This window comes from Pistacia vera, unplaced genomic scaffold (genome assembly GCF_008641045.1).
Source record: "Pistacia vera cultivar Batoury unplaced genomic scaffold, PisVer_v2 Contig325, whole genome shotgun sequence".
In the NCBI taxonomy this organism is placed as follows: domain Eukaryota; kingdom Viridiplantae; phylum Streptophyta; class Magnoliopsida; order Sapindales; family Anacardiaceae; genus Pistacia; species Pistacia vera.
Genome location: NW_022196141.1, coordinates 300,774 through 312,206, shown reverse-complemented (window position 1 = coordinate 312,206; position 11,433 = coordinate 300,774).

The window sequence follows — 11,433 nt, the reverse complement described above, 5'->3', positions numbered from 1 at the left end:
TGCTACATTACCAGATGTACCAGATCGCTTAAGTGATCCATCATACCTAGAACATATTTTCAGTCATCTCCACCTACAATTGATCCATCATACCCAAAACACATACCAAGAACAAATTTTCAACATATTTCACTCCTTTCAACTTCCATTACATCAAACATAGCCCAACAACCTAAACAACTAAATCAATTACATCAAACATAGCCCAACAACCTAAACAACTAAATCAAAATCATAACCCAAACCCAATCCATGCTAAATCAAAATCATAACCGAGATCTTTGTAAATCGAAATATGAAATCGAAAGGGGGATACACATACCTGGATGAAATGTCAGGAGGAGGAGGAGGAGGAGGATCTGTGTTGAAAAAGATGTTAATGGCGGAGGAATGTGTTAACGTGGCGGGAGGAAGAAGAATAAGGTGTTTGGGTTTATTTGCAAGAATTTCAACTCTTTGGGGACATATATAATTTTTAAAAGATTACACAATTATTCATTAATCTTAATTAACCCCTAATCATATTTAATTGAGCTTAATAAAAAATAAGGCTATTTAGTTAACATTTACAAACTACATAGCCTTTGAATTAAATTTTAACTCCAAATGTCTTTTTAATAAACTGCCCCACCAGATTGGATTGGACTAGTTGGGCAAGGTAGAAATGGATGTTGTTTAGACGGGTTTATAACAATTTCCTCCTCAAAGTTTGAGAAAGCTACAATACACCTAAAAAGTTGATTACTTTACCATATAAAGACTATAATACCCTTTTCAGTTTTTATATAATTAAAATAAAAATTGAAAAGAATCTAAAACATTATTTCAGAAACACTTTAGTATTATACTTTACTCTGACATTTTATTTTATACATTTTTCAGTATGGAATTTAATTAAATTTTGGATTTATGATTAGACAAAAGATGCTATGGTAAATAATTAATATTTTGGGTGCATTTGTTACTATCTAAAGCTTGTCGATGTGTTTTTACTTTCCTCAAACCTTGAGGAGGAAATTGTCATGACCTCGTCATTAGACAGTAATGTTAAATGTTAAAATTCTAAGGGTCACTTTAGGCCACTGTAACACCCATATCGCGATACGTAGCTTTACGTATTCCCTAATACCCTCTTTCTCTAGCCCCCTTAGGTGGATGGAATGATCATATTCTTGTTTATGTTGATGATGTTTTTGAAAATGCTGTGTGGGTTACTGGATGATTTCATAATTTTAGGGTGAGCAAGTTTGTGTTTGTTGAGGAATGTAGAATGGGAGGTGGGTTGGTTGTATGGCAAGATGTGCAGATGCATGGGCCCTCCTTTGGGCTATACAAAGTTCCTTTTTTGGGCTATGTGGCCTTGTAAGATATTTCGTTTTTTTTTTTTTTTTTTTTTTTTGGTAAGGCATGTTTTTATCGGGCCTTTATGTGGAGATTGTACATCCTTTTGGTCTTTGGCCTTTTTTGATTAGCTTCTTCTTGACTTGTCCAAGGTAAGACCATGCAAAAGTTCCCATTAGGGTTGCAAACGAACCGAATACAAACGAACACCCCCGTTATAAAATCATTCAATAAGCATAATAGTTTTCGAAATCATGTTCGAACTCGAACAAACACTAGAATCACCATTCAAAATCATTCGATTAACAAAACGAGTTGTTCAAAATATGTTTGAAATCATTCGAATAACTTGTTTTGGATTTTTGTTTTAAAATTTGGGTTGGGTTGGTTAATTGGTTAGTTATTGGGTTTTTATTTTATATATACACAAAAATTATTATCTTACATATTTAATCATAGTTAAATGTGTTTAATATGTTATTAAATTATTAAAATTATATTATCATTACATAAATTATCATAAATATTTTAAATTGTCTACATATATTTTTGTATCAGCATCCATAAATTCATTGTGGAATGAGAGTCTATTGTAATAATGATCAATACAATGTGTAATTAATGTGTTTTATATATATATATATATATATATATATATCTTATATTATAACTTAGGTTAACTAAGCTATTATGTTGTTAAATTTGTCGTGCTATATATCACTTGATTATATAATATGTTATATTCATAAATTTGTCATACTATATTTAATTAAGCTATTATGTTATTAAATTTATCGAGCTATATATCATTTGATTATACAATATGTTATATTCATCAATTTATCATACTATATTTATTATTTATTACTTGAAATGTTATATTATAATATTTAATTATTGACTACATTTGGAAAAATATGAAGCTATTATGTTATTAGATTTACTATGTTATATATCACTTGATTATACAATCTATCATGTTATTAAATTTGTCATGCTATATACCATAATAATTTATTATTTATTAATTGAAATTCTACATACTTATATATTTAGTTATTGATGACATTTGAAAAAAAAATCATCCAAACATATTATATATATATGTAAACAAAAGCATCATAATATTTTATTATTGATTACCATTTAAAAAAAAAAATCATCCAAACTAAACCAAACGTAATATAAAAATGAAAAAAAATATAAATATGATATTAATGCACTCGAACTAAGGACCTTAAAGTCAAAATAATTGCATTTTTAACACCAAGCCACAGAAAATCATTGATAAACTTAACACCATATAAAAGTAAAGCATCTTGTATGTCTTCAGTTACGGCATTGGCGGGGTCATTATCGTTGTTGTCCCCTTTCTTTGGTGCTTTGCAATTCCTCTGTATGTGGCCTTTGTTGCCACAATTCTAACACTCAACTTTTTTTTTTCAAACCTGGACTTGCTTCTTCCGTTCCTTGATTTTCATCTTCCTCTGCCTCAGTTTGAATTTCTATCATAGCCCCTGCCTCTTGTTTCAACATTCAAAGCATTTGATGTTATTTCACCTGAATCATTCTTGCAAACCTCCTCAGTAAGAATTTTGTCTCTAACATCTGTGAGCATTTCGCATTACCTGTTGAATTACTAATTGCTGCTCTCATAGGCTCCTAACTATTTGGTAGGGAGGCCATAAGAATTAGGGCATGAACTTCTTCATAAAAATCAATTTTTAGATACGACAGTTGATTAATAATTGTATTAAAATAATTCATATGCTCTGTCACGGAAGCACCTTCTCTCATCTTAAGATTAAATCATTTTTTCATAAAATGTACCTTATTATTCGCAGAAGGCTTCTCATACATATCGAACAAGATCTTCATCAACCCTGTTGTGGTTGTCTCCTTCACCACGTTACTTGCCACGTTCTTGGTCAATGTCAATTGAATGATTCCTAATACTTGTCTATCAAGGAGTGCCTAATCTTCATTTGACATCTTTTCAGGTTTTGCTCCTAGGAGAGGTAGATGTAATTTTCTGCCATACAGATGATCTTCAATCTTTATCTTCCAAAATGCGTAATCTGTTCCATCAAACTTGTTGATCCCAGGTCCAGATCCTCCTTCTCCAACCATTGCTTTCTTCCTTGAACCTTGCTTTGATACTAGTTGTTGGGGGATTTAATTGAATAATAGCAAATCCTAAAACTCTGAAAGCGAAAAATAGTGCGAACAAATGACACAAAATAACCACATACACAAACACAAGATTTATAGTGGTTCACTCTCTGTATGAGAGCTAAGTCCACTTTGCCACTACAGAATTTCACTATGATGAAGAAGAAAAGAAATTACAAGAATCTCTCATAAGCCTCACAAATTGGCTCATTCATTAAACCATATTTGGTGGCTCTCACTCTCTAATTGTTGTTTTGCCTTCTATTTAATTTGTGATGTCTAACTCTAGAACTTAACCCTTTTTTATAGATAGTACATGGGACACTATTCCTAATAAGATTAATGGGAATTATATTTTAATTCCTAATACAATTATAATCCTATTTCCAATTGTATTTCTAAAAGAAAACAATTCTACTTAAACACAGTGAAGCTCGTAAATTGAGAGAAAAATTAAAAGAAAATCAAAGCTTCAATTTGTGTATTTGATTGAATGAATGTAATACAGTAAGGATTTGCTACTTAAGTGAGTCAGTAGCTAAGAGAGTGTGAAGAGAAAAGGGAAAGTGAAATACAAACATTTGCTCACTTAAGTGCATCAGTAGTTAAGAGAGTGTGAAGAGAAAAGGGAAAGTGAAATACAGACATTCATTCTCTTTAAGAGAGAAACACAAAACGACAACGTTTTCGTGTTTGCTTAGTTAAATATTTGCTAAGCCCTTAATTTCTGAATTCTGACACTTTAATCCACATGCCCACTCATATCTAACTCCCTGGTCCAGGTTTCCAGAACCTAGCATGTTAATCCACATGCCCACTCAAAACAAATTGCCTCCAAAAACAAACTTTTAGCAAGTCTTCACCAAACTACATTCAGCAACAAAACTTTAGCAAGTCTTCACCAAACTACATTCAGCAGTAATCAATAAAGATCAACATCCAATGTCTAGTGCAACTGAACCCAAGAACTTCATTCTTGACCAAACTACATTTAGCAGCAAAACTTTTAGCAAGTCTTCACCAAACTACATTCAACAGTAATCAATGAAGACCAACATCCAATGTCCAATGCTTCATTCTTCACCAAACTACATTTAGCAGCAAAAACTTTAGCAAGTCTTCACCACACTACATTCAGCAGTAATCAATGAAGATCAACATCCAATGTCCAATGCAACCGAACCCAAAAGCTTCATTCTTCACCAAACTACATTCAGCAATAATCAATGAAAATCATCCAATGTCCAGTGTAACTGAACGAAAAAATTGCATCAGAACATTACAGTAGATTCATCATCCAATATTCACTACAACTGAATGACATAAACTGCATCAGAACATTTCAGCAGAATACCAGTAAAAGTCACATGAACAATTGCACCATAATCCATCATCCAGCAGTCACAGCAACAAAATTCATCATCCAGCAGTCACTGCAACAAAATTCATCATCCAGCAGTCACTGCACCAGAATTTAACATCCAATGGTCAGTGCAACTGAAGAACACCAGTAAAACCACAATCTTTACCAATCAGCAGAACAACACACACAAACTTCAGAATTCATTGCAAACTCCAGTAAAACCACAATCTTCAGCAATCAGCAGAAAAACACACATAAACTTCAGAATTCATTGTAAACTTCATCATCCATTGAAGCACATCTGCAGATTTCATCAACCATTGTGGCACATCTACAGATTTCACAAACAAAAACACACAAACTGCAGAATTCATCAACCATTGTGGCACATCTGTAGATTTCACAAAATTCACACAAACTACAAGAATCATTCAAGCAGATCAGATTCCATAAAACCATCCATACAAACTGCAAACTTCAAACTTCATCATCCATTGTAGCACATCTGTAGATTTCATAAACAAAAACACACAAATTGCAGGAATCATTGCAGCAGATCAGTTTCTACAAACCAGCAGACAAAATTCACACAAACTACAGCAATCATTGCAGCATATCAGATTTATTCAATCAGACAATTAGAAATTCTAGAAATTCCAGATTGCATTTAGAAACATTCCAGCAGACCACTGATTTCAATCAGACATTGCAGTAGAAGATAATACAGTAGGGCATTTAGCTAGAACAAGGTAACTGAATCACAGTAAGTTTTTCCTTCAATTCTTGAAACTGAACTGTAGAGAGTGCCTTTGTTAATATATCAGTAATTTATAACTTTGTAGGAACGTATTGAACCAACAAATGCTTAGCCAAGACTTGATCTCTTATATAGTGCGCATCAATCTCAATATGCTTAGTTTTGGCATGAAATACAGGATTGGCAGCCAAGGCCCCTGCACTAAGATTGTCACACCATATGACAGGTGCCTGAGGAAAAATTAGGCCTAATTCTGAAAAAATATTCTTCAACCATGCAACTTCAGTTGCTGTGTGAGCTAGTGCCCTATATTCAGCCTTGGTAGAGGACAAAACAACTACCTTTTGTTTCCTAAAGCTCCATTGAATTAGATTGGGACCTAAGAAGATACAATATCCACTAGTAGACCTTATATCATCAAGATTGTTGCCCCAATCTACATCTGTATAACACTCAACGTTCAGAAAAGCTGCTAGTCTAAACTGAAGGCCATGATTCTGAGTTCCTTTGAGATATCGAAGAACCCTTTTGCATACTTGCCATTGTATTTCAGTAGGAGCTTGCAAGTATTGACTTAATTTGTTAACTATGAAGCTGATATCAGGTCTGGTGAGTGTGAGATATTGCAATGCTCCCACTGTACTTCTATACAAAGTTGGATCCTTAAAGCATTCACTATCCCTTGCAAACAGCTTGGTACCTACTGCTAGTGGTGTAGAACAAGGGTGTGCATCTGCCATTCTTGTTTTCACTAGCAAGTCAAGAGTATATTTAGTTTGTTTAAGATGCATACCCTGATAAGTTTTAACAACCTCTATACCAAGAAAATAGTGAACTGATCCAAGTGTTTTAAGTGAGAATTGAGCATTAAGATATTTGATCAAAGTGTGGATAAAAGTTGTGGTCCCTCCAATTATCAAGATATCATCAACATAGATAAAAAGATATGTCGTTTGATCACCTTCTTGAAAAATAAACAAGCTGGAATCTGCCACTGAATTTTGAAAACCTTTACTCAGTAAAGCTTCCTTTAACTTGTCAAACCAAGCCCTAGGTGCTTGTTTAAGAACATACAAGGCTTTTTCTAACTTACAGACAAAACCAGGATACTGAGGATGCTCAAAACCTTCAGGTTGTCGCATGAATACAGTTTCATTTAGAGTTCCATTCAGAAAAGCATTATTGATGTCTATTTGCTGAATATCCCACCCATTTGTGACAGACAATGTAACAAATATCCTAATGGTGGAAGGTTTAACAACGGGGCTGAATGTTTCAAAATAATCAAGCCCTGGAGTCTGCTGAAACCATTTAGCAACCAACCTAGCCTTGTACTTTTGTAGAGATCCATCTTGATTATACTTAACTCTAAATACCCATTTATTGCCTACAATATTCATATCACCAGTAGGAGGCACTAAAGACCAGGTGTTGTTCTTAAGTAAGGCTGTAAATTCATTATTCATTGCCTCTTGCCATTCAATACTTTGTACTGCCTCTTTAACAAAGCATGGTTCAGGAACAACAACAAAGGTAGAGGAAGATATTAAGCCAATTTTTGGTGGAGGAAGACTCTGGGATTTGGTTCTTGTTGTCATTAGATGGATATTGTGACTAACTAATGGAAGGGCAGCAGTAGACTGTGACGGATCAGGAACTGTTTTAGGTTGGCAGTGGGAAGAAAAATGATTAATTGTGGAGTTGTGAGGAGGTAAGGTAGAGTAGGAAGTAAAATCCACAACTAAAGGACAATTTTGAAGTGAGTTTGATGACTTAGATTGGGAGTTTGAACATGAAAAATAATCTGTTTCAAGGAAGGGCTATAAAGAAGGTGATTTTGAGGCAAGAGATGCATCAGAGATGGGAGAAGAGGATTTAACTGCTAAGGTTGAATCATGCTGATCATTTGTTGAGTAGGAATTCGAAGGACCACAAGATATTGTGGCAAGTAGAGATCCATCAAAAGAGGTTGTATCAGCAGAACTTGAGGTTTTAACAGACTCAAAAGGAAAGTTAATTATAGGTGTGGCAGTATGAGACTCTACTGAAGTGTTGGAAGTGGAGGTTGATAGATTAAACTTATCACCAAAAGGAAATTCCAGCACATTGAACTTAACATTTGGTGTGATATAAACTTTACCACTAGGACTTAAACATTTGTACCCTTTATGAACCAAACTATATCCTAAGAAAACACATTTTTCTGAATGAAAATTGAACTTATGCTGATGATAATCTCTTAAATAAGGATAGCAAGTGCAACCAAAAACTTTCAAAATGGAATAAAGAGGAGAATTATGAAATAAAATTTGATAAGGAGAAATAAAATTCAGAACAAAAGAAGACATTCTATTAATTAAAAATACTGTTGTATCAAATGCATTCCACCAAAATTGCAAAGGCATTGAAGCATGGGCAAGCAAAGTTAGTCCAGTTTCCACTACATGTCTATGCTTTCTCTCACTCTTACCATTTTGTTGATGCGCATAGGCACAAGAGTGTCTAAACTGAATTCCACAACTGGTTAGATAAGAAATAAGTCCTTTATATTCTCCTCCTTGATCGGAGTGTAGACACGTAAGTTTGGTATTGAATTGTCTCTCAACTAAGTGATGAAATCTAATAAAGGTAGATCTTACTTCACCTTTAGTCCTTAAAGGGAAGAGCCGGGTAAACCTACTAAAGTCATCTATAAATGCAACATAATATCGGAATCCTTCAAAAGACATTATAGGGGCTGGTCCCCAAACATCACTGTGCACAAGTTCTAAAAGAGAAGTAGCTCTTGAGTGAGAGAGGGGAAAATTATTCCTATGCATTTTACCTAGATGACAAGCATCACAAAAAGGCAATGTAGATGATATGCTGGAGTTCTTAAAGGTTGAGGTTGATTTGGGAAGTTGTTCCATGATTTTGTGAAACACCTCAACATGAGGGTGACCAACTCTTTTGTGCCAAAGTAAAGCAGTGTTACTAGTTTTACTAGATGCAGATACTAGGGTTGTTGGACATGGTGTACTAAAGTCATGCAATTGAGAGTGTGATGTATCATGTATCAAATCAGAATGAAATAAAGGAGTAACATGTAACAGACCAGCAGATGAAATATCAGTTTTGTCAAGAGAATGTAAAGTATTAGCAAGTGAATGAGAATGCAGTGCATCTGTTGTAGAATTATTAGAGATTGTATCATTCAAATTATTAGCATGTAGTTGAGCAACATGTAAAGAATGCAAAGAATCAGAATTAATACACAAAGTAGAAAAATGTAAAGAAACAAAATGGCATTGAACTGTATTTTTATTATTCAGCAAAGAAGTACAATTATTAGAAGTAAAATCAGCTACATGAGATTCGTTGTTATTCTCAACACATGTAATAGAAGGAGACTAACTAGAACTAAGTTTTGACGGTACATAGTTGGAAACTTCAACAGAATCTAAACTGTCTGTGCTGTTTTTGGAAGAAACTTCAACAGAACCTAAACTATCTAATGTACTCTTTGCATTAGTGGACTTATTAGATGTGACTTGAGTAGGAGACTTGGAGCAGACTAAGAAGGTATTAACTGGTGGAGACAGTGAGGACAGGGAAGATGGAAAATTCAATTGATACAACCCAGCTTTAAGATCTCCCTGCAGCAGCACTTGATTGGTAACCTTGTCCTTAACCACACAACATTTAACAGAAAATTCAACCACAACATTATTATCCTTGGTAACTTTGGAAATGCCAAGTAATTTTTTTGTAATACGAGGAACACACAACACATTTTTCAAATATAAGGATTTAGATTGCAATGTACTAGGTAAGAGGGAAAAACCAACGTGTGAGATGTTAAAGAACTCACCACTGCCAACCTGAAGTTGTTCTATTCCATCATAGCTCCTACTTGCACTTAATTTGTTCAGATCTGAAGTAACATGATTTGTTGCTCCAGAATCCATATACCAGGCTAGATCTTGGATGGTAGTTGATGTGATATGAGTGGGAAAAGTAGGAGACAGGTTATTTGGTAGGGAATGGGGAACAGAAAAATAAGCTTGACTGGGAACTGAAGAATGTTTTTGCTGATTAGGAATTGAGGAATGTGTTTGCTGACTGGATGTGTGTTGGTCAGGTAAGTTGTATGAGCTATGTGTTTGTCGGCTAGGTAAGTTAAAGGTTGAAGGTGTGCGATTAATGGTTGGTATAGGCTGTTGTTGTTGGGTAAAGTGTGAGACAGACTGCTGTTGTTGATAACCACCATTGTTTTCATGGTTTTGATTTCCATGATAAGGCAGGTTAGGACCACAGGCAAGAGAATGAATTTGTTGGTTTGATGGTGAAGAACCAATACCAACTTGATTACTCCCATAGTTTGTACTCCCAAAATGTGGAGGGGTTCCATTGTAGGTGGAATTATACCGATGATAACATTGCATAGCAATGTGGCCCATTTTGTTACAAACTTGACAAATGGGTTTTCCTTTAGGATTTCCCCTTCCCCTGCCTCTACCAAAAAAAAGGAATGCTAGGTGGTCTATAGTTTTGCATAGGAGCTCCATACTGCCCAATATTGGTTGATGCATTAAACTGATCACTTAAAGCATTTACATGAGGAACTGAATAGCTGACATGAGCAAGATATTGGTTATACAGTTGTGAACCAGCAGTAGTTTGGATAGAGGGAAAATTATGTGCCACAGGAAAACTACCAGTAGATATCATTGGTATAGTTGTGGATGTGAGAGAACCTATAGTACTTACAGCAGCCATATTGATAAAACTATTGACAGAACTATTGAGAAAATCTGCAGAATTGAACCTCTCTATTCTCATTTCATACTTCTGAAGCAAATATTGTGCTTCTTGTAAGGTTACTGAGTTGAATTTGGACTCAATTCTTGAAGTAAGATTAACAATTACTGCATCAAATTCAGGGCCCAGTCCATCTAAAATAAACTACAGTAAATCTTCATCAGATATCACTTGGCCACTAGCTGATAAACTTTCGGCTATTCCTTCATCTTTTTAACATAATCACTAATGCTTAGGTTTCCTTTGTGAGTGGTTTGGAGTAAGGTTTTTAGGTGAAGTGCTCTGGATTTAGAGTCACTTAAGAACTCACTTTCTAGGGTTAGCCAAATTGATGTAGATGACTGACATTTTGACACAGAAGCAAACATACATTCTGAGATCGACACTAATAGCCAAGTCACTAGAAATTTGTCGGTTCTTTTCCAAGAAATATAGCTAGGGTTAACTTTCTCCTTTGATCTAGTTTCTCCTAACTCATTCAAATGTTCAAGATCTGCAGTAATTAAAGGTTGAGGGCAAGGGACAAGACCTGTAAGGTGATCTTCAAGATCGTGAACATGCCCACTCTATCTAACTCCCTGGTCCAGGTTTCCAGAACCTAGCATGTAATCACATGCCCACTCAAAACAAATTGCCTCCAAAAACAAACTTTTAGCAAGTCTTCACCAACTACATCAGCAACAAAACTTTAGCAAGTCTTCACCAAACTACATTCAGCAGTAATCATAAAGATCAACATCCATTGTCTAGTGCAACTAACCCAAGAACTTCATTCTTGACCAAACACATTTACAGCAAAACTTTTAGCAAGTCTTCACCAAACTACATTCACAGTAATCAATGAAGACCAACATCCAATGTCCAATGCTTCATTCTTCACCAAACTACATTTAGCAGCAAAAACTTTAGCAAGTCTTCACCACACTACATTCAGCAGTATCAATGAAGATCAACATCCAATGTCCAATGCAACCGAACCCAAAGCTTCATTCTTCACCAA